Source organism: Perognathus longimembris, chromosome 14 (genome assembly GCF_023159225.1).
Source record: "Perognathus longimembris pacificus isolate PPM17 chromosome 14, ASM2315922v1, whole genome shotgun sequence".
NCBI lineage: Eukaryota > Metazoa > Chordata > Mammalia > Rodentia > Heteromyidae > Perognathus > Perognathus longimembris.
Window position 1 is genome coordinate 15,797,870 of NC_063174.1, and position 23,279 is coordinate 15,821,148.

The 23,279-nt window shown below is 33.5% G+C and overlaps 1 long non-coding RNA gene across 1 annotated transcript; it reads left to right on the plus strand.

Annotated features, from left to right (window-relative positions):
* The first annotated feature begins 646 nt into the window (after positions 1 to 646).
* Positions 647 to 22,868, plus strand: LOC125363524. Its single transcript, XR_007213239.1, has 4 exons — positions 647 to 785; positions 15,971 to 15,975; positions 21,864 to 21,874; positions 22,858 to 22,868. It is a non-coding gene; the product is annotated as an uncharacterized LOC125363524 (long non-coding RNA).
* The last annotated feature ends 411 nt before the right edge of the window (positions 22,869 to 23,279 follow it).

Genomic DNA, 23,279 nt, shown 5'->3' on the forward strand with positions numbered 1-23,279 from the left:
GTTTTGAGACATTGTCAAATTTCTCTTGGAAGACAAAATAGCTCATGCCACAGTCTAGAACTCTATGAAAATAAATGGATAACTAGCACCTGTTGTGAAACTTTCATTAAATTTTTATATTTCCTTAAAATGTATATAAATATAAACTTTCAGAGTTGCACAATTAGGAGAAGGAAAGTAGAAAGGCTTTTTTGGAAATTATAAATTATTTGGTGTTAAAAGGAGAACACATATTTTACATCTTAAGGAAAATATGAAAATATATAGTAAATAGAATAAAGTGCTGCTCTTGGCAATGTCTAGAAATGGAAAATAATAACAATAAGTTTGATTAGAAGATGTAGTCAACATATTCTTCCTTTTTCTCATTTTTGTTTCTCATGGAGTTTCTTAATAAAGTTTTTAAATTTCCAATGCACTCTGGAAATATGTTATCTGTGTATTAGAAAACATAAAATTATTTTCAGAATCATTTCCATTTAAACATATCTCAAGAGAAGAATGATACAAATATAGAATGCATATATTATACAAGTATGCTATACACTTTTTTTTTTTTTTTTGCCAGTTTTGGGGCTTGTACTCAGGGCCTGAGCACTGTCCCTGGTTTCATTTTGCTCAAGGCTAGCACTCTGCCACTTGAGCCACAGCGCCCCTTCTGGCCGTTTTCTGTATATGTGGTGCTGGGGAATTGAACCCAGGGCCTCATGTATATGAGGCAAGCACTCTTGCCACTAGGCCATATCCCCAGCCCTGCTATACACTTTTTAACTTTAACTTTTTAAGTTTATGTACAAATAGGTTTCATCATGATATCCTCATTCAACCATATTTTTTTTCACTTACTCATCAGTGCTGGATATCTCACCAAAAGCCTTGGGCAAGCTAGTCAATATTTCATAAATGAGGTACACAGCAAGCTAAGCAAATTTGTAAAGGATCTACTTTTTTCTGAATAATTACAGTTTCATACATTAAGGCAGTGGGTGTATTTCTTGTTCAATATGCTAAAATAGAAGTATTGCCAAAGGGTATATACACATTCAATTCAATACCCACCAATATCCCAACACCATTCTTTAGTGAAACAGAAGGAACAATCCAGAAATTCATACTGTACAATAAAAGTCCCCAAATAGCAAAAACAATCCTAAATAGAAAGAACAGTGCTGGAGGAATTTCAATACCAAACTTCAAGTGTATTACAAAGCTATAGTAATAAAAAACAGCTTGTGACTGGTATAATAACAGGCCTGAGGACCAATGGAACAGAACTGAAGACCCAGAAATGAACCCGCAGAACTATGGCTCCTTAATCTTTGATAAAGCAGCTAAAAAATAAGATGGAAGAAAGAGATCTTCTTCAACAAATGGTGCTAGCAAAACTGGTTCAACACCTGTAACAAATTAAAACTAGATCCTTATATATCACTCTGCACAAGAATCAATTCCAAATGGATCAAAGACCTTGAAATAAAAACAGATACCTTGAAAACACTACAAGAAGGAATAGGAGAAACACTTGGGCTCCTTGGCACAGGACAAAACTTCCCTAATATGTGCCTGAAAAATGCAATAAATCAAAGTTTGAAAAATGGGACTGCATCAAACCGTAGAGCTTCTGCATGAAAAAGAACATAGCTTGCAAGATAAACAGAATGCCCAGAGATTGGGAAAAGATCTTTACCAGTCATAAAATGTACAAAGACCTCATATCTAAAATGTATGTAGAACTCAAAAAATTAAATTCTTCCAAATCAAATCCTCAAAGAACCAACTGTCACCTCATAAAATGGGCTAAAGGCCTAAAAAGAGACTTCTCTGAAGAGGAAGTGAGAATGGCCAAGACACATGAAGAAGTACTCTACATCACTGGCCACAAAAGAAATGCAAACAAAAACTACAGTGAGATTCCACATCACCCCAGCAAGATTATCCATTATCTATCGGAAAACTAACAATAACGAATGCTGGAGGAGATGTGGCCAAAAGGGAACCCTACTACATTGTTGGTGGGAATGTAAACTTGTCCAACCACTCTGAAAAGCAGAGTGGAGGTTCCTCCGAATGCTAAACATAGAGCTCCCTTATAACCCATCAGCCCCACTTTTGGACATCTATCCAAAAGATTACAAACAAGATCATACTAAAGCCGCCAACACAACTATGTTCATCACAGCACAATTTATCATTGCTTAAAAATGAAAGAAACCGGGCTGGGGATATAGCCTAGTGGCAAGAGTGCCTGCCTCGGATACACGAGGCCCTAGGTTCGATTCCCCAGCACCACATATACAGAAAACGGCCAGAAGCGGCGCTGTGGCTCAAGTGGCGGAGTGCTAGCCTTGAGCGGGAAGAAGCCAGGGACAGTGCTCAGGCCCTGAGTCCAAGGCCCAGGACTGGCCAAAAAAAAAAAAAAAAAAAAAAAAAAGAAAGAAACCCAGATACCCCTCAGTAGAAAAGTGGATCAGAAAAATGTGGTCCATATGCACAATGAAATTCTATGCCTCTATCACAAAGAATGACACTGCCCCATTCATAAGGAAATGGAAGGAGTTTGCAAAAACCATACTAAGTGAAGTGATCCAGACCCAAAGAAACATGGACACTATGATTTCCTTCATAGGGAATAGTTAATACATCTCTAGGATAGACACAGCAAAAGAACACAAGACCTCAATAGCCATGTCCATATGAACACATAAGGCTAGGTGAAATGATCTCCATGTTATGGAAATAAGTTGTATATCATTGTTGTAGTTAACATGCCATATGAAACCATGCCTTTTTTTTTTCTCTTGAATTCCCTTCCAGTGATTTTACTCCTGCTATTACTGTAACTGATCTTAGTATTCCAGATGCTTTATATACATGTATTGGAACTAGGGAAGGAAAAGGGAATACCAGAATTGAGAGACAAAGGATAAAAAGACAAACAACTCCAAAAGCAATACTTATAAAAACCTTTTGGTGTAAAGTAACTGTACAACTCATTGGGGGAGGTGTGGAGGTACAGGGGCAGGAGAGAGACAGGAGAAGGTGGGGGATGAGGGAGGAGGTAACAAATTGGATAAGAAAAGTACTCACTGTTCTACATATGAAACTGTAACCCCTTTGTATTTCACTTTGACAATAAAGAAAAGAAATATTTTAAAAGAAAGAAAAGTCACTTCCATTTTTCACCTTAGTTTTCTCTCTAATACAGTGAAAACTACTACTTGTCAGGAAATAGGGTTATTTCATTCTTTGTCAGAAATTAAGTTATAGTTTTAGTTAACTGACTGTATATCTTCATCTATGTTGAGAGCACTGAAAAGAAACAAAACTTAAAACAGAAAACAACTCATAGGACACCCTGAATTACTGTAAAGGACAACAGAATGCAAAAACATTAGAAGTTTATTGTGAATTCAAGAGCCATAGCAAGTCATCACATGCTAGACTATCCTTAAGATAACTTTGATGGGTAATTGTGACACTGCTTTATTCTTCTTTTCAATGTCAGAACTACTTGAAAATATCCTGATGTTTTAGGCAAGTTAAACTCTTGAGAATTGTTCTTCATCAGTTATGTTACTCAATGGAAATTCATGTACATTGTGTTTGAGAGTGAATGAGGAGAATTACAAATTAACCTAGATAATCAACCTGTGGTCTGCAAGGAGATGAATTACACTTTTGCTTTTTTTTTTTTTTGTTTAGGACAAAAGCACTATAAATTCAAAGGCGAATTAGATTACTAACATTTTATATACAACACAAAGTAAGACATTTGTTGCATCAAATCTATGCATTTTTTCCTAATAGCTGAAAAAAAACAAGTGATAAATTTAGCCTCATTGCCTGCAAAAGGTGAAAATATAATTTATATTGCTTTCACTCTAATCAGCACTTAAAATAATGGTGATAGACATTTATCACATGTATTTTCTCATTATCAACATTTTGTGTCTTGATCAAATTATCATGTGTTTTTACAAATATTAAAGGATCCTTAAATGTAAGGAATTCTGATTAAGACAAAGAATTCTGTATCATATATACTATCATTTGAAATGTGTCAAATTTGGTGCAATTTGTCTTGAGTTCATTTCACATATACAGAATAAATAAAAATACTTTCATATAACTTGGAAATAATGAACAAAATGAATTTCTAATTAATGAAATTAATATTTAATAAGCACATGTAAATAAGCTCCACAAAATCAACAGACCTATCATTGAGATGTTATTATATTCTCTTATTACATTTTCCACTTTCATTTTCCTTCCTAATATGGTACCTTTTCCATTGCACTTCGTGTTCTTTGTTGTTGTTGTTTTGCCAGTCCTGGGGCTTGGAATCAGGGCATGAGCACTGTCTCTGGCTTCTTTTTGCTCAAGGCTAGCACTCTACCACTTGAGCCACAGCTCCCCTTCTAACCATTTTGTATATATGTGGTGCTGGGGAATCGAACCCAGGGCTTCATGTATACAAGGCAAGCACTCTTGCCACTAGGCCATATTCCTAGCCACACACTTCGTGTTCTAAATCATCAATACTTTTGTTGCCTAATTTTTTATTCTCAATAACCATATCAAGTTGTATATAAAATGTTTAGGTAGTTTTAGGCTTCCTAGTTCACAGTAATTATCTTTTCTTCTGGATTTATTCTATCTTGTTGTTTTAACTTCTTGATATGAGTTATGATTATATTGACTATTCTAAATGTATCCTAAACTGAAATACAAATTCTCAACCCTATTCCTTCAGATTTGTACCCCAATACTCTGGATGGGAATATTGATTTTAGTAATACCTTTCAGCAAATATTAACTTTAATTACTCTTTGAAAAATGGAAGTGATTTTCTTAACACATGGTATAGCTGAGACTATTAAAATATATAGATAATTATGGAATTTAGGTGACTATTAAACTAATAGAAGTTATCTAGAGTCCTTGTAAATTAGATTAATTGGTATTAATGAAAAATATTAGGACTGTAGCTTTTGTTAACTTTACCGTTCAAGTTCACTTCAGCAAAAAAATAAATAAATAAAACTTTCTGGGCTGGGGATATGGCCTAGTGGCAAGAGTGCCTGCCTCGGATACACGAGGCCCTGGATTCGATTCCCCAGCACCACATATACAGAAAACGCCCAGAAGCGGCGCTGTGGCTCAAGTGGCAGAGTGCTAGCCTTGAGCGGGAAGAAGCCAGGGACAGTGCTCAGGCCCTGAGTCCAAGGCCCAGGACTGGCCAAAAAAAAAAAAAAAAAAAAAAAAAAAAAAAAAAAAAAAAAAAAAAAAAAAACAACTTTCTAAAGATGTTTGTGATAATGAATAAAACATAATGAGTGCAATTTTTGATTTTACACAACCAAGCTTTCAAAGTCATTACCTTTTATCACATAAAAGTAAAGTCAGTCAATAGTTTGTACAACTAATCATAAAGCACAGTCAAGCTAGTGCTCTCAACAAGAAAATCACATTCTAACTTCCATTATTTACTTTTAGGAATTGCTTTAGACATGGTACTTTCTTGCATGTAAAGGGATTGCATGTGAAGTTTTTGTGAATTATTTTAATAAAAGCAATGAAATTCTACTTAAAATATTAAAGTAAGCAATATTAGTGACATTGTGTATTAAGGATCTATATATCCCCAAAATACTTCTATAGTTTTAAAAGGTGGATAGGTTGTTTTTTCTGATTTCATGTATACTAGTCTAGGACAACTAGTATAAATTCACGAAGTTATGAATAAATATAAATGTATTTCCATCTATTTTAGTCTCCAGTGTTGGTTACATCAATGTTTCCCAAACTTGATGGCACATAGAGTGTGCTAAGTCATATTACATTTTCTTTGAAGTTTCATTTTGGTATTAGCTTTGAAAATAGTAGCATTAATTACAGCTCATGTACCCATAGTTAACTTTTCAAGAAAAAATCAGTTTAGGTAAATTGAGACCTAAACTGAATTATAACTACTCTTCTTAGTTATTAATAAGACACAAGGCTGATGGTTTATTTTAGTCACTGAATTTCTACTGAAAATTGTTTGAGGGCGAAATACCAGTGTTACAGATATTTGAGAAACCATTTGAGAAATATCATGCTAAAACATTATTTTATTATCTCATATAATTAGGATATATATGCATAGATAGACACAGATATTGATTTACTCTAAAATGAATGTATGCTTGAAAAGTACACTGTTTCCTAAGAAGACACATAATTAAAATACATTATTTGACATATGTATTCTCTGAACTATGATAAAGCATGGGAGGTATTAAATTAATTCGCTACCTAATAACTGTCCAAATAAGTTCTGATTATTTCCAGAATTTATTTATTACTCAAAATAAAATATTGAGGAAAATGTTAACAATGGGATAAGACCATTTTCTTCAGGAAACCATAGGTTCATTGCAGCATTATTTACCATAGCTAAAATGTGGAAATAGCCCAGTTATCCCTCAGTAGGGAATGGATTGAGAAAATGTAGTATATACACACAATGAAATTCTATGATTCTATCAGAAAGAATGACATTGCCCCATTTACAAAGAAATAGAAAAACTTGGAAAAAGTTATAGTAAGTGAAGTAAGCCAGACCCCAAAAAACATAGATTTTATGGTTTCCCTCATTGGTAATAACTAGTATATATTTAGGATAGTCCTAGCAGAGGATCACAATAGCTCAATAGTTATGTACATATGATCACATAAGATGATGCTAAGTGGAATTAACTGCATGATATTTCATTGTTGTTTTTCATTGTTGTTGTTACTTTTAATGTATTATGTGAAAATATTTCTTTTATCTTTCATTTTTCTTCCCTATGGTTTATTTAGCCCCTGTTGTCACCGTATTTGATTTTTGGTACCCAGGGTAATGTAAGTACTTTTTTCTGAATAATGGAAGGGAAGGGGAACATCTAAATGGTGAGACAAAGGATAAAAGGTGAACCAATGTAACAGTAATACTTACAAGACAGCATGTTAGAAATTAACTGTACAACTTTGTATGGGGGATTGGAGAGGAGGGAAGGTGGGAGAAAAATGAAGGAGGAAGTAACAAGTTTGACCAGAAATGTACTCAGTACCTTACGTATGTATCTGTAATGCCTCTGTACATCACCTTGACAATAAAATTAAATTAAAAAAATAAATATTTTAGCCCATAGTGTCTAGATAGAACTTAAATTCAGATTGCTGACTTGAACTTTAGGCCTATTTTCAGGAAGCCATTTGCTCTGTTTGTTATTCAAAGAAAGTTTAATTATAATTATCACCAGAATTTAACTTCAAATTATGCTATTGCCAAGATAAATAATAGGATGTTTAGCCAGGCACCAGTGACTCCTGCTAGTAATCCTATAATCTCAGTAGGCTGCAATCTGAAGATCATGCAATCAAAGCCAGCCAGGCAGAAAAATCGGTGAGACTCTTTTTTCGAGGCAACAACCAAAAAGCCAAAAATGGTGTTGTGACTCAAGTAGAAAAACAGCAGCCTTGAACAAAGTAAGCTTAAGACAACACCCAGGCCCCTAGTGCTAGGCCCAGGATGGGAACAAATAATAATAATATTGATAATAATAGTTATTATATGTGATATATTATGTAGCATTATACTACAAAATTATAATATATAACACAATAATATATTATTATTATTATTTTAGTACTGTGGTTGAAATGAGACATCACTGAAGCACTCTGAGTGTCATAGCATTCAAACAATGAGAAAGTTTATATTTCACGTGGTAAAGCCTGGGGGTGATATATGTATCTGGAAATAAACTGTGTCTAAGGGGGTAGGTAAGGTTTTTACAAGGAATTACAAAACTGGAAATGTGGTTAACCAAACGTTTATGAAAACATGATTTTTAATTAACAAAAAAGAGAAAAAGAAAGAAAGAAAATGAAAGAGCTTAAAATATAAAAGAAACCCAAAGGCTCTAGTAACTAGATTGGTGACTTTTAGAACGTAACTTAGCTTTGCTGCAATTTAAGTTATTGTAAATTAAATACAAAATGGCAAGTAAGGATAGCCCTTACTTTTTGTTTAATTTTCATAGCTGTGAGCCAAAGGACTTAGAAAAAATGATTCAAGGGTTCCTGGAGGCCTGGTTCCTTCCCAAGTCTTAAATGGATGACTTGTTATTTATATATGTCTGATTCTGCCTGCCACCAGGTTTTCTTAGCTTTCAATTTTATCACCATAACTGATTTCTATTCACATTGTTTTCTTTATTTTTATTTTTCATTGAATTAAATACATTCCGCTTTTCTCTAATGAGAACAATTATTTCAGCCAGGGCTCAACCTGATAACCTAGACATGTGTCACAATATCCAGATCTTCTATTGAGTTATATCTGAAAAGTCCCTTTGTCATGCAGAGCATGATATGTTTCCAGAATTAGGGCCTGAATTCATTGAGGGTCCTATTTTTATCCTACCATCCTTGTACATGTCAACTCCAGAATTAGGGCCTGAATTCATTGAGGGTCCTATTTTTATCCTACCATCCTTGTACATGTCAACAATGGTATTCTCTGAACAATTAGAGTTAGTAGGTACTTCAATATATGAGCGAAAATATAAAGAAGGATTGAACAACATTGCAGATCACATGCTAAATTTGAATTCCTAGATGATCAGAATTTGGAATCTGTTAAATATTACTACACGTATGCTTCCCCACCCCACCCCCATATCATTAGAAAATCAAAAGAATAAAAAAAGAACATTTTCCATGAGATAATTAGAATGGAAGTGAAGTACGTCTTACATGCAAATATAGAGAGGTTTTAAAAAGACAATTTTAATGTTCAGAGTGGAAACCTATGTACAGTATGACAAAGAATTTTTTGCTCCAAACAACGAAATATAAATCAGCTAAAGATGAGCAATTTTGGTACAGGGTTAAGAACAGACCCTGAGCGATGCAGCTGTAATGAGGATGAAGATAGAGAATCAAGATGGGAAACGTATAAACCTGCAAACCTTGATTATGAAAGGAGATATGATGAGAATTTCTGGTTAGTCTGTGAGTTTTCTGCTAAAAAATCTGATATAATACTGAAATTTAATGCTGCTTTTCCTCCATGCCAGCCTGAAGTTATCTGGTAGAAAAGCTCTCCTAACGTTTTTAAGACTTGGGGAAGGGGAAACACATGACACATAAATGTTTAAATATTGTAAACAAAACTTCAGAATAATTGATTCACAGAGTTTCTGAGACTGTTTTCCGTTTAAACTTTGTGGATAGTAAAATCACCCAACTTAACCAGAATGAATGACTTTAAGATAGAAAGGTATATGCTACAAAATTAAGAAAATAAGGGAATGGTTTGTCAAAGGCAGTGGGGAGTGAGATTATTGAAGGGAGTGACGCTTAGGAAGATGCATTGCATTCATAAACTTCTTTGTTAATTGATACCTCCATTCAACTACTTAAAGATAATTTTTAAAAGAAAGAAAAAGGAACTACTAGAAAACAAGTACATAATGGATCTTGTAAGACTTTATCTGCCTATACTTTCCTGGAATTTAAATAGATTTTAATTAAAAGACAGAATCACTGAATGGATAAACTAAAAGCAAACAAACAAAACAAAGCAAAAAAAAACACAAAACCTATGTACAGCTTACAAGAATTCACTTCCCCTAATGATACACATAAAATAAAAATTAAAGAAATGCCATACAAAAGAAAGCAAGAGTAGTCATACTTCCATAATAAAAAAAAAGATTTTATGTCCAAAGCACATATGTGGGAAGGGAGAAATATTGAACATGTTTGGTGGGAATGTAAGTGTTCTTACTATAGAAAAGAGATCAGATTCTTTCTTTCTTTCTTTCTTTCTTTCTTTCTTTCTTTCTTTCTTTCTTTCTTTCTTTCTTTCTTTTCAGTCCCGGGGCTTGGGACTCAGGGCCTGGGCACTGTCCCTGAGCTTTTTGCTCAAGGCTAGCACTCTACCTCCTAAGCCACAGCACCACTTCTGGCTTTTTCTATTTATGTGGTGCTGAGCAATCTAACCCAGGGCTTCATGCTTGCAAGGTGAGCACTCTACCACTAAGCCATATTCTTAGCCCTGAGATCAAATTTTTTCGGAAAATTATAAATAAACTTCTGTAAGACCCAATAATTTTTATCACTGGACTTCTACTCAAAGTAAATGAAATCATCACGTAGAAGAAACAATACTGTATTCCCAAGCTTATAGAAGCAATCTTGAGCATACTCATTTTATGAGATCGTGCCATGTTCTTATTAGTCAACAAGTGGATAAATGTCCATTAGCTAACACAGAGATAATGAAAATTGGTATACATACCACACAGATATTATACATAACCATACAGGTTTCTATATAAATATGGTTTATAATGCAATAGCATTAAACCATAAACCTTTGTGGAATCATCTCATGTATAACAAGATGGGTTTATATGTAGTACCTAATGTTAAATGAAACTCGTCAGACAAAGACAGAAAACACCCTGATCTTATTGATGTGGACTCTAAGTGATTTGACTTTATAGAACTTTAGGTTAGAATAATGACCACCACAATGATTACTATTAGTGGTGAGATGAGATAGAAGGCCAGGTCAATGGCTACTATGCCATATTCAGGTAAGTGGAATAAATTCTGCACATTCTGGTGTAACAGAGTATACACTTATGAACAATAATTCACCAAATGCTTCAGAATAATTAGGAGAAAGGGATTTGAATGTACTCTCATAAATAAATGATAACAGTGTGTGATAAATTAGATGATCAACTATCCTGAATTGATCCACCATCCCGGGTATAAATAAATCAAAGTTTCACATCATACATCATCTGTACAAAGGTTTCTCAGTTCAAAATAACCAATTTTCAACTGAGCAATAGAGGCTCATTCCTGTAATCCTGGACACTCAGGAGGTTTTGCATGGGGATGTGTTTGTGTGTTACTAAAGTAGCCCTGGCAGAAAAGCTAGCCAGATTCTGTCTGCAATAACTAGCCAGATATAGCCAGACTGCAGTGGTGACTCAATTGATAAAATGTCAATCAAACTGAGCAAGAGTGGAGCATGAGTCCCTGAGTTGAGCTTCTGTATGCACACACACACACACACACACACACACACACACACTTGCTATCTATCTGAATAGATATATTAAAAATGGTAGCAAATTTCTGACTCTTGGGATATCAGATCCTGAGCCAAATGAGTTTTCAAGTGGAGCACAGAAACTTTCCCAACTTTTTCTTCACTGTCTCTGTCCTGTGAAAGGAATTACTTGTTTGTGTCAAAGCTTTTGTTTGCAGGGATCTCTGTGTGTGCAGTTCCGTTTTATGAACTGGCTATTTTTTAGGCCAAAAGGAATAACAATATGCAATGACTTAGAGCTTGGTAGTGAATTTGAAACATCTGCACATGTCTGTAACCCTATCTGTTTCTGATCTTCACTCTGATTTTCAATTCAAGGCCATACTCCTGCTAGGCAGAAGATGTAGCAATTGACCCATAACTCCCACTCCTTTTCACTTTGAAATAGGGTCTGGTGCTTTTTTTTCCCATGGGCCAGGATTCGGCTGTGATTTCCCTGCATACTAATCCCATGTGGATCACAGGCAGGTGCCATAACAGCATCCAGAATGCATTTAATTTGTTTTTACAAAGGATGATTCTATTTTTGGAAGCTGCATAATTTTACCTTACTAACGAAATGAATTTTCTCTTCCTGTACACTTACTTCTCTCCCTTCTAATCCTTATTACTTTGCTCTTTTGTAATCCCTCATTCACTGCTCTCGCTGCTAGAGATAGCAGATTAACTCACCTGCCAAAATAAATTTATATTGAATGCAGGTAACCCTGGCCACAACAATGAAAATAAATGAACACCAGGAGGACACTTTACCAACAGTTTCTCATTATTAATGATCAAGTAATTATCGTATGAGTCACAAGAAAAAGTACTCAAGATTAGACACCTAATTACTGGAACTATTATAACCTGCAGACTTCCTAGCCTTACCAGAAAAAAAGTTTCAATTCCGAATTACCGTAGTTATTTCCTGACAAAATGGAAGGGGACGGGCTGTGTTCTCTCCTGTGAATGGACAAGACACTTACAGTGACAGAGCTAATTAGGCCCCTGAGAAGATTTATGCACAACTAATAAGAAGCAGAGCTAAATGTCTTAATTTACCCTCAAGCTTTCAAAGAATTGTTCACTCAAGTTGGACTAATTGAGCCAACAACCTTATCCCCTGTTTTCTGGATACATTCTCATGTTCACATAAAGAACCATAGCTACCTGCTCCTCCAGGAGCAAAATCTGTTTTGTGTTTCTGTTTCTTTGAATATATGCCCCAAATGTGCTGCATTAAAAGAAAAAGTAGCCACAAATAATTCAAATTAATAGATATATAGATTTAGATAGATATATAGATATGACATTGAAACTAGACTATAGAATAGAGAAAAGGGAGCCATATATTCATTCATTAACTGATAATACTAGTTAATCTAAGTATTTCAGTGACAAAATAAAAGTATAATATAATATACATGAAACCAATATCCTAAAGCATTGTTAAATATTTTTCAGCTCTAACACAGGTTGTTCCTTCATCAGAGGTGGTCCTCAGGGGGTAAAGGCGACTGCGACTCGATGCAGCCACCAGAGACAGGTCTCAAGGGACAACTGTACTTTATTGCAGAAGCAAAGCAGCTTATATACAGTTTTAAACTAATTATAATACCCTACTCACCCTAGCAGCCCAATGTAACTTATTACTTTAAAGGTTAAGTTGTTTACCAGGTTTTTTGGCTCAATTCTCAAGAATGAGGAGAGTGTGGTGGTACCTGACGTGGAGTAGCTCGTAACTCCGGGAAAACAACACACTGCGTGGTCTTAGGTGCGCAGTGTGCTGTCACGCCATGTCCCTTAGGGCAGCGTATGCACTCCAAGGCCAGGCTTGCCTCCCACAGCCACATATTAAAGAATTCTCATTAAACACAACAAACAGGTTCATGGATAAAACTTCAAGAACACTATTTTAGGTGAACTAAGCCAGGCATGAGTAGGCAAACACTGTAACTTCTAATGCATATTTGAAAGGTATAAATGTTGAAATTATTGTAGAGCAAAACTGTGATTGCTAGATGCTAGAAAATTAGAGGAACACATTATAAATGGAGGGTAGATAACAGGTGCAAGAATAGTTATAAGGAAATAATGCATTAACAACAACGGCCAGAAAAGTGCAGTTTATGATGGTTTAATACATTATTTTATGAATAACAATGTTTGAAGCTATAGAAGAGATAATCATCCTGATTGGTCATTCTACATTTCACATATATATGAAAACTTCCTACTTTACCTATTTTATATGCATAAACATTATGTATCCATTTGAAAATAAGAAAGTTAGTAGCTGTATCATACAGATGGTGTGCCAAAACTTAAAGTTTTCAGTCATCTCCTTTCCTGTAATATTTTAACTTTCTATAAACTTGCATGTATTTTTAGAATTTAAAATATTCAGTGACAGGTTTTTCATTAAGTACCCTTAAATATAAATCACTAAGTGTTTTTCTAGACACATTTGGAGACCAATGCTTTTCTTTCTTTTTTTTCATATTGAGCAATAGAGAGTAATGATGGGAAATGATGTTCTTTAATAAAAAATTTAGTTTCAATTAAAATGAATGTCCTTTCCATTAACTGCATGTCAATATCACTGTATTATGATTTCAGGAATTTCAGGAAATTGGTCATTAAGAATAAAAAATTAGAAAAACAATGGCAACAAAGAAAAAAGAACAGAACCCCAAAGCTATTTTTAATTATGATTCACTAACTTTAGGGCCTTCAAATATACAGCTTGTGAGAATATTTTATGTTATAAAATATACTAAGTCTGTCAGAAACCTTGATTTCTAAGAATGTGGGTGATAAGCAAATGTGCTTGAGATGAATTGTCCAAAACAATTTCATTATTTCTTAGGAGAACTGTGTCAAAATGTTTCCAAAGACAAAAGGTCTTTTTTTGTGTACTATCCTGACTACTACACAGAAGATAATTATAGAGCTGAATAACATTGTCATGATAGTGATATTTATAAACAGTTTTAAAGAGATGTTAACGACATGTTTTTGTTTTTTACATACACTAAGTGAAATTTTTCTACAGCAAGACAGCAAGATGCTACAATTTTTTAAGAAACAAGAGCATATGTGAAACAATAAGACCATAAGTAACTGCTAATTTGTAAATTAAGCACCTACATATATTTTTTAGAACTTAGAAGATGTAAAATTCACTTGGGTTTGAGTCTCACTATCCTAAACCTATTTTATTAAATAAGATCAAAGTTTCTAAATGCAGACAGCCTCTGTGTAGAAGATAACTTGAAAACTGCATGGGACATAGTTTTATGAATCAATGATTCTACTATATGATACATAGTCTATGTATGGTCTATTAGCAGGATGGGTGAATATTATTCATTTAAGGAACTGGAGCTGTTTTTCTGAGTAACTGCTTTTGCATTGGGCCTCAGAATAAGTGGAACCCTATTGAAAACACATAAGGGAGAAACAGATGAGTATCCTGTAAGGTACAGCATGAGTAAATATAGGTGATAATTCCCTCAGCTGCATTGGTCAAGCAGCCTAAACCTTTAGTCAGTACAATTTATACGTGTTCATTCACATTTCATTGAGGTTGGCACATATAAACATGGAATGCACTAGTATAAGCAAAGAGAGATAAAAGCAATATCAAATACTAGTAAGGAGATATATTAATAAATAATAAACAAGCTCTTTTGTTTCTTTTGGCACACAATAAGAAAATTTTAGGGATAAGCAACAACAAAACATTTGTGCCAATGATTACAATAATATAATTTTTCTGTATCTTTTTTATTATATTTAAACAATAATACTGTATTTTAAGAAGAAATAAATGTTTAAACATAATAAATATGATAATCCATTTTTGTTTATATGAATTTGACTGTTGTCAATTTCCTAGAAAATACGATTCAGTAGGATTAATTCAAATTTGTATCGTGGTTGTTGAGCTATCGTAGTTGCTTATTTACAGTTTAGCTTGCATGATATGTCAAAATTTCTTCATTTATTTAGTTTTTTACATGCATTTAATTACATATGGCATAAAAGTACATATTAAGTTCTTTAAGCATGTACAGTCAAAATTGAATCAAACTCCACAAATTTTCAAAATAGGAAGCTAAGAATTTTAGGATGAATAATAATATTATAGTTATAACTCAACATATACTAACCTACCTGTGACAGTGACATTAATGCTGAGACTGTAAAGAGCAAATGTGAAAAGAACAAATGGAGAGAGAAACAAAATCAACATCCAATATTAGTATAGATGCATAAGTATATTTTTAATAAAAAGTGGGCTTGGGGTGTGTGACTCAAGAGGTAGAATACCATCCATGGGGGAAAGCAAAATAAGCAAGAGCATGAGGCTCTGAGTTCAAGCCCCAGATTTGGACACAGGACAAGTAAAGATAGTATGTGAGAACCTCAATTTGATGTCTGTTGAGTTATAATTCTGTTATTCTACCTCAGTGAGCTTTTTCTTCCTTGACAATGAAAGGTAAATTTATTGTTTTTTAATTTACCTTTATTGTCAAGGTGATGTTCAGAGGGGTTACAGTTACATACATAATGTTAGGAATATATTTCTTGTCAAACAGTGTTACCCCTTCCCTCATTTTACCCTCAGTTGTAAAGTTTATTTCCAACATGTTGTCTTGTTAGTAAATTTAAATGGAAATAGAAAAAGGTAAAAATCCAAGAAAGGACTTATTGTATCCCTAATTGTCAATCCTTGTGTTATGCCTTAAAAATTGTTGGACTCACTATGTAAATCTCTTCTAATATTTAAGATATATTAGTCAAATGAGGTTGTAGAAACTGTGTAAATTGGAGCAGGTAAAGAAAAATCCATATTTCTAAGTTGTAATTCAATTAACTTTAAGACAAGGAAATGTTAACACAAGAATAGGAGGGCAGATGGGCCACAGGAAGACCCAAGAATCATCTTCCCATCATTATCCCTTCCTGCTTCTTATTTAAAGAAAAGTTTCCTGATTCCTGAATGTGTAATAGAAAATTCCATTGAGCATAGTGGCTAAATGTGAACCTTCAGACTTAAATACCAAACACAGTAAGACATTTGGAAAATTGGTATAACCATCTCAAAAACAATTTCTGCTGTTAATTATATTTTCACTTCACTATTCTGTCACAATAGTCTGTTTCAAAATATACATTAGCCTATTTTTAATGGTAGTTATGGAATACATGTCCTTATTTAGTTCCATTCTAGATATAAGTGAATCATGACATGTTTAAAACATCTATCCAGAAACAACTCATGAGTAATGACCAATATTTGGAAATTAGCCATTTATTATGGATTCAGGGGGAAAGAACTACTGAGTGAGTCATAAAAATGCTAATTGCATTAGGTTTACTACAAATGGGATGCCACAAAAGCAGAAGGGCCTGTAAAACATTTTGTAGGCTGGTAAATGTTTTTGGTCTATTTGCATGGCTGACAGGAACCATTTCATAAGTTTGGTTTAAAGAGCCACATGCCAAAGGCAGTGAAAAGCAATATGAGAGGATAATCCAATTAAAGCAAATTATTCTCAAGCAAGAGTGCTGTATTAGGCTTAAATATATTTTATGCATTGAATCTATTGCTCTATCACATTTTCACTGATAAATCAAATGTACAGTGAAATCTGAGAAAACAAAGGAATCATGTCTAAATTTTAACTTGTATAATATTCTCAAGTTCATAAAAACAAAATATTCCCTTAAATAAGAGAAATGGTCAAAATTATGCCTATAATAGTATATTGTACTGCCTAAAATATTGTTTCTTTCCAAAACACTATATGTATACCTTTATGAATATCATAACACTTTGGTGTATTTTTTTTTTTGCTTCGTATCATTTGTTACTGATTATAATTTTAAATTCTTGATATTGATTGATATGGGTGCTTGCTACATAGTGTTCCACTACTGAGTTACATCTTCAGGTCTGAGGTTTAAAATCATGCATCTTTCTTTTGTCTTTTTGTATGTTTAAATATATGTAATAATCTAGAAATTGTATTTATACTTGGTATAATTTTAAAATGTCAACAAGTGCTTATGTTTATTATAACTTAAAGCCAAATAATACTTTCTGCAATAGTGGAATCCACACAATATTTTTCATACCAATTTATCTATAATATTTAATGTATAACCACAAATGATTTATTCAATATATCTTTTTAAATAAATACAAAACTATTTTGTACCTAAAACACAATTTCCTCATGAAGTCACAAAAACAATTTGCAAACAATTATAAGAGTATATTCAATAGTTATTAAGTGTTTACTAATTTCCATATGGTCTTCAACATAGTTTCCACAAAGTTAATAATCACAATAGACATATTATTCATATAATACAAATGATAATACGTAATCATTAAGAATTTAAACATGACACATCAGATTTCACAATTAGATATTAAGGGATCAAGTTTGAATGGTATTGTTGATTCTGCAATTCATACTTGCATGAAAAGATTATGTCTTCATTTGCATTTATATGTAAAAACATACATTCAAAGTTCCATTTCCTCATCATGCTTGTCATGTTCTATGCCTTCTTTGTTACTTTTAGTCAAGGCTTGATTTTTCACATATATAAAATACAAATATTTATACTTGGATATATCTGTCTGTTATCTATTTATATGTATGTATACATATATAGAGATTTCAATGTACATAACCTAATATCCAAAATCGAATTCCTCAGTTGTAATTTCTCTTGTGTTACAAATAATTTTCCCATTATTCTCAGGTAACTCTTAGTAACTAATCTAATTGGCACTGGCCAATCATGAAATACTTGTTTCCTCTTTTCCTCATATTAAGAGAGCTAGAAATACATGTATTTCACTAAGCACTGGTTGTTTCTGTGCTGGAATCTTTGAGTATATGGTACTAGAATTGACATAAGCTCTCCTTGTCACAACAGATATAATATTTTTTTCTCCTTCATGACCAAGGCTTTATGTTTTAATTTATATTGTTTATATTGTGTATTTATGAGTTTATTGAGAAGTCTCTTTTGGTATGAATTTAACATAATGCAATTGTATACTAATCTCTCCTCCCAATGACAAGTACTTTGATTGTTATAATTGACTATTCTCTACGGATCTTTTGGTAAGTAAAACATTTTTGGGGGGAAAAATAAGAAATGACAACAACAGGTCGTAAGTGTTGAGAAATTTCTGTCTGTGGAAGATGTAAAGATGCAGTGAACATTGAAGGATAAAGATCAGTACAGCATCTTGACAAATTTACAAGCCAGAGCCCAGAATGCACCTCCATACACCTCCTCCTTTGAGTGTAGGTTTAGAGTAGCCTCCTGATCATTTCTTTGTTCTTCTAATTGATCTGACTGAGACTTCCTTAGGTCAATATTAACCATATCTTTTCACGTTCCTTCTTTTTTTCTTTCATATTATTTAAAATTTAATTTATTTTTTTCTTATTTTTGGTGTTGCTACTGGAGCTTGAATTTGGAGCCTAGGTATGTCTATTTGATTTTTGTCTCCAGGCTGCTGTTCCACCAATCAAATCACAGCTTCAGTTCTGGCTTTTTGATTGTTAATTAGAGAAAAAAGTCTCAGAGGCTTTCCTCCCTGGGCTAGCACTGAACCAGGATTCTTTCAGATCATCCTCCTGAGTAACTAGGAGGACAAGTGTGAGACAACAGTATTTGGCTTTCCTTTATATTTAAAAGCACAATCCATTATTATGTAATTTGTTTTTCATTTAGTTTACTTAAAATAATATCAACTATATTGAAGATCACTTTATGCCATTTGATACTTATAATTATCCATATACAGGGCATGATATTTCATACTTATGATATAATTAACTATAAAATTATTCAATCTTCAAAAATCCAATTTTCATTCGAAAGCTGATGTTCATTGAGGATTAGTTGTAATAACTTTCAAAATATCAATATTAACTGTTGACACCTAATTAAGAATTATTTCATATATTATGATCAATTGTTCTATATGTTTAAAATGGGATTTACAGATTAATATTGAAACACTGCTTATCTTCTCATGTAAAGTAAGTGAATATTAGCCTGATGATATTTTCCTTTTTTTTCCTCTTCATGTCTGTCTTCTTTATTCACACATCAATTCTTTCAAGAGTTCTTTATTTTTTGCATGTCAAATATTCTATATGAGAAAGCACATTGCTTAATTCTCGAGTCTATTTCTCTTATAAGTGTATAAACATTGATCTTTGTCATTGTCAGATTTCAACTCTTGCCGGTCCTCTGAATTTCAGAGCCATTTACGTCATCTTTTCTACTCATCTTCTAGAGTTGTTGATGGTAATGCTTAGTTTCGAACTTGACTGGGTTAAGAAACACCTAGGACATTAGTAAAGCACACTTTAATGGTTTCAGGGAGTTCCTAGGATCAATGAGATCATGTGGGTTCTGACCTCATGAAACTGTAATTCACTGATGAATGTAAAATTGAGTAAAACTTGGGAGATGATGAAATAGTGGAAAATCAGGCCTACTTGGAAGGAGTCAGTCACTGAGGACTCTACCAATGACTGTCTTTCCCAGGTCCCTTCCTGTGAAGGCATAGCTCTGCTTGCTGTCCAATCATAATGTGAGCTATTCCAATTTCTGATTCATTTCCAGGAGATGAGTGCTTCAGCTGCATTCTACCATCAACATGATGTTTTGCCTGATGAATGTGGTCAAGACGCTATGAACTGTCCATTGTTGACATTGGGAGCTGTGACTAGGCAAGCCCAGAATGCTACAAAGCAGAGCCTAATGGGTAGATTCTGGAGGGAGCTCAGAAGACTAGAACTCCAATAGGATTGGAGAGAGTCAGGATGAAGCTCATGAGACTTCAGGTTGAAATAAGGAATTCCTTTAGAGGCCATTTATGTGACATTCAAGTACATTTACAAAATATTGCCTGCTATGAAAATTACTACCTTAAATAAAATGTGTATTAAGTCGTCCATTTGTCAATAGAGACTAAAGAACATTAAAGCAAAAACATTCAGTTTTAGGAGAAGTCATTGAAAAAAGCATCTGCCTCTCCTAAATATAATTACATAATTAGCTAAAATGGGCCATGTGTTATTAAGTAACTCTAAGAATATTTGCATAAGGACTCTAAATATCTTGTGAAGTACCAGATTCTACTAAGTATAATATGACCTATTAGAATAAAACCATTCTTAGATTGAAAAAACATGTCGAGGGCTCTTGTTTTTGCCTGTCTTTCAGATGCATTCATCAAGTTTTTAAATTCATGAACTTAAAATTCTGATGGTCTACTTCCTGAGTTCTGTGTGCCTATGGTACATTCTTTTCCAGTCTCCTTCAGAGCCTTGACACAATGTACCCACAGTTTATGAAAGCATGGCTTAGCTTCTTTTTTCCCTCTTTGTTTCCCACTCTTTTTACTTTTTCATTTATTCTAAAATAATCCAGTTGGAACATATCAATTTATTAATTTTAATATGAGATTCAACTCATAAGTAATTCTCTTTGAAATACTCATCTACTGAAAATTGTATAAAATTAATTAAAATCATCTTATCCCTCTTTTCAGTTTTCTCTTTTTTCTGTAATATAAATAGCATATTGTATCTGTCCACCTAAAGTATGCCTTGGACCTCGTTTATAATTTGTGCTCAAATTTTAATTCACACTGAAAGCCATTTGCCCGACTCTTCCATAAAAGTTTCTGCAGACATGGCTAGAATTCCAGCATTATTGCTTAATAGCTTAAATGATTTCATGGCCATGGATAAGTCATTCTTTTCTCCCTGCCATTTTCTTCTTAAGTCTTAAATAAGATTCCCTATTACAGCCTTTTCTTATTCATTATTTTTATTTTATTTTATTACTAATCAGAAACTAAAATCAATCTGTTTTTAATTCCATGTGGTATGAAGTTTAACATGTGATCAGTTTATAGTTTATTAGACTTTAAAAAGACTTCTGTTGATGTTTCCATAAACTGCTATTTTAGAATATCAGAGCCGCACGAACTCCCCTGTTAATAAGCTAAATAGTTGCAGAATTCACACAAAATATTGATACAAAAACTACTATGAGGATGTGAGGGCGATCTGGCTGCGACATCTGTCACCCCATTGATCGCCAGGGTTGATTCGGCTGATCTGGCTGGCTAGGCGGGTGTCCCCTTCCTCCAGCACCGCTCCATGTCCGTCCCTCGCGAAGCTGAGCGTTCGGTCGAAGAGGATGACCATCCCCGATAGAGGAGGACCGGTCTTCGGTCAAGGGTATACGAGTAGCTGCGCTCCCCTGCTAGAACCTCCAAACAAGCTCTCAAAAACTACTATGATTAATAAATATGGAGTCAAACTTATGAACAAGATATTAACAGTTTATTTTGAAAGATACTAACTGTATACCAGGTTAACTGCAGAAATTCTCACCAGAGTAAAGATATAAAATTAGATTAACTTCCCCTTACAGATAAGTGGATAAGGAATTGATTACATATACAAATTTGAGCACTATTTAGTGACTTAAAAAATCCTGTTGTTTTCAGCTAAATGGAGTGTAATTAAGGGTATTATATTATGTAAAAGTCATAAGACCTTCAAAGACAAATACAACATATAGTTTGTCCTATGAAGTAAATAGGAAATGTTAACCAGAAAGTTGTGTAGTAATTACTAAGGATTAGCAAACTGTGGAGTTTGAGAGAAGATTTGGAAAAGGAGAATGAAATTTATCAGAGTATGTTTTTTTTTTTTGTAATTACATTGTCACAGTGAAGGAAGTAGAATTACTGTACACTGCCAATGGTAACATATGTTTTTATATAGTTCCTTGAATTGTTAAACAATTACCTACCATGTGACCCAGACATTCTATTGCATGTCAACTGCATTGATAATGCATTCTCAGTCTTAATAGTCCAATAACACATTATAATGGTTTCATCATATAATGCAAATCTGTATGCAGTGTCATGAAAACATAGATTCATGAGACAGATTATGTATCTGCAGCATCCTAGAAGAAGCTCTTAGATCACCAGGTAATATGGGGGCCATTCCTTAAGCAAATATGCACGTGTCTACTTTTACACACAGACCTATAATGCCATACATATACAATGAATCTAAATACTAGTTCGTGAATTTGCAGTATTACTACAGGGAAGAGCAAATTATTACTAAATAATTAAATCATCTGATACTGTTTGGGGATTTCTTTCACCTTCTACCCTATATTAATTAAAGTTAACTACAGATAAGAGTAAATAAATGACCAAAATATATGTTTTGTCCCTGCTTCATCCCTTACACCCAAATCCAAAGTAAATGTTGCAGGCAAGAAAGCATCCTTTGCTCTTGGCACCCAGGGATTCAGTTCCTTCCACTGTGGAAATTTTCATTTTTATTCACCTCAGTTCACTAAGTTTATCTGCTAAGCTGCCTCCCATCTCTACAGCTGGAAGAGGACCACAGAATCAACATCATTGAGGGAGACTGAGCATTTCTTCCAACATTTCACTTATCACTATAGCTACAATGAGTCACCAACCTGCAAGATAAACTGTTAGAGCTAGTGTATCAGAAGGAAAATTCCCAGTTTCTATGAACTATAATGCATTGTGATTAATATCAAGACTACAGAATCTGAAAAAAACAAATACTTCATTTTTAACTCAGTAGCTATTAAGTGTTACATCTGGAATTTTAGTCATAACTCAGTATCTAACAAACTGGGATTAAATTAGATGGGCAGAATTAAAAACAAATGGCAGAATACTAATGTAATATAGGCCATAACATTGAATTATTCATTCTAAGTGAGAGATCCTAATTCATTTCTGAATTATGTTTCCAATTCTGTTAGGTAAAAATTATAATTACTTTTCCTGCTACATAGATTTACACTAATTAAATGCTAAAGTGGTCAGACAAATTTTATTGTTTGTATAAAAAAGGAATTACCATTAAGATCACTGAGGTCAGCATACTCAAATAAGTGACAGTTCTTGAACATGAAAGGCATATTATATACCCATCATGAACATTTAATTCATCCATCACTATTCTGTATGGATAGAATGAATTACCTGGAATGGATA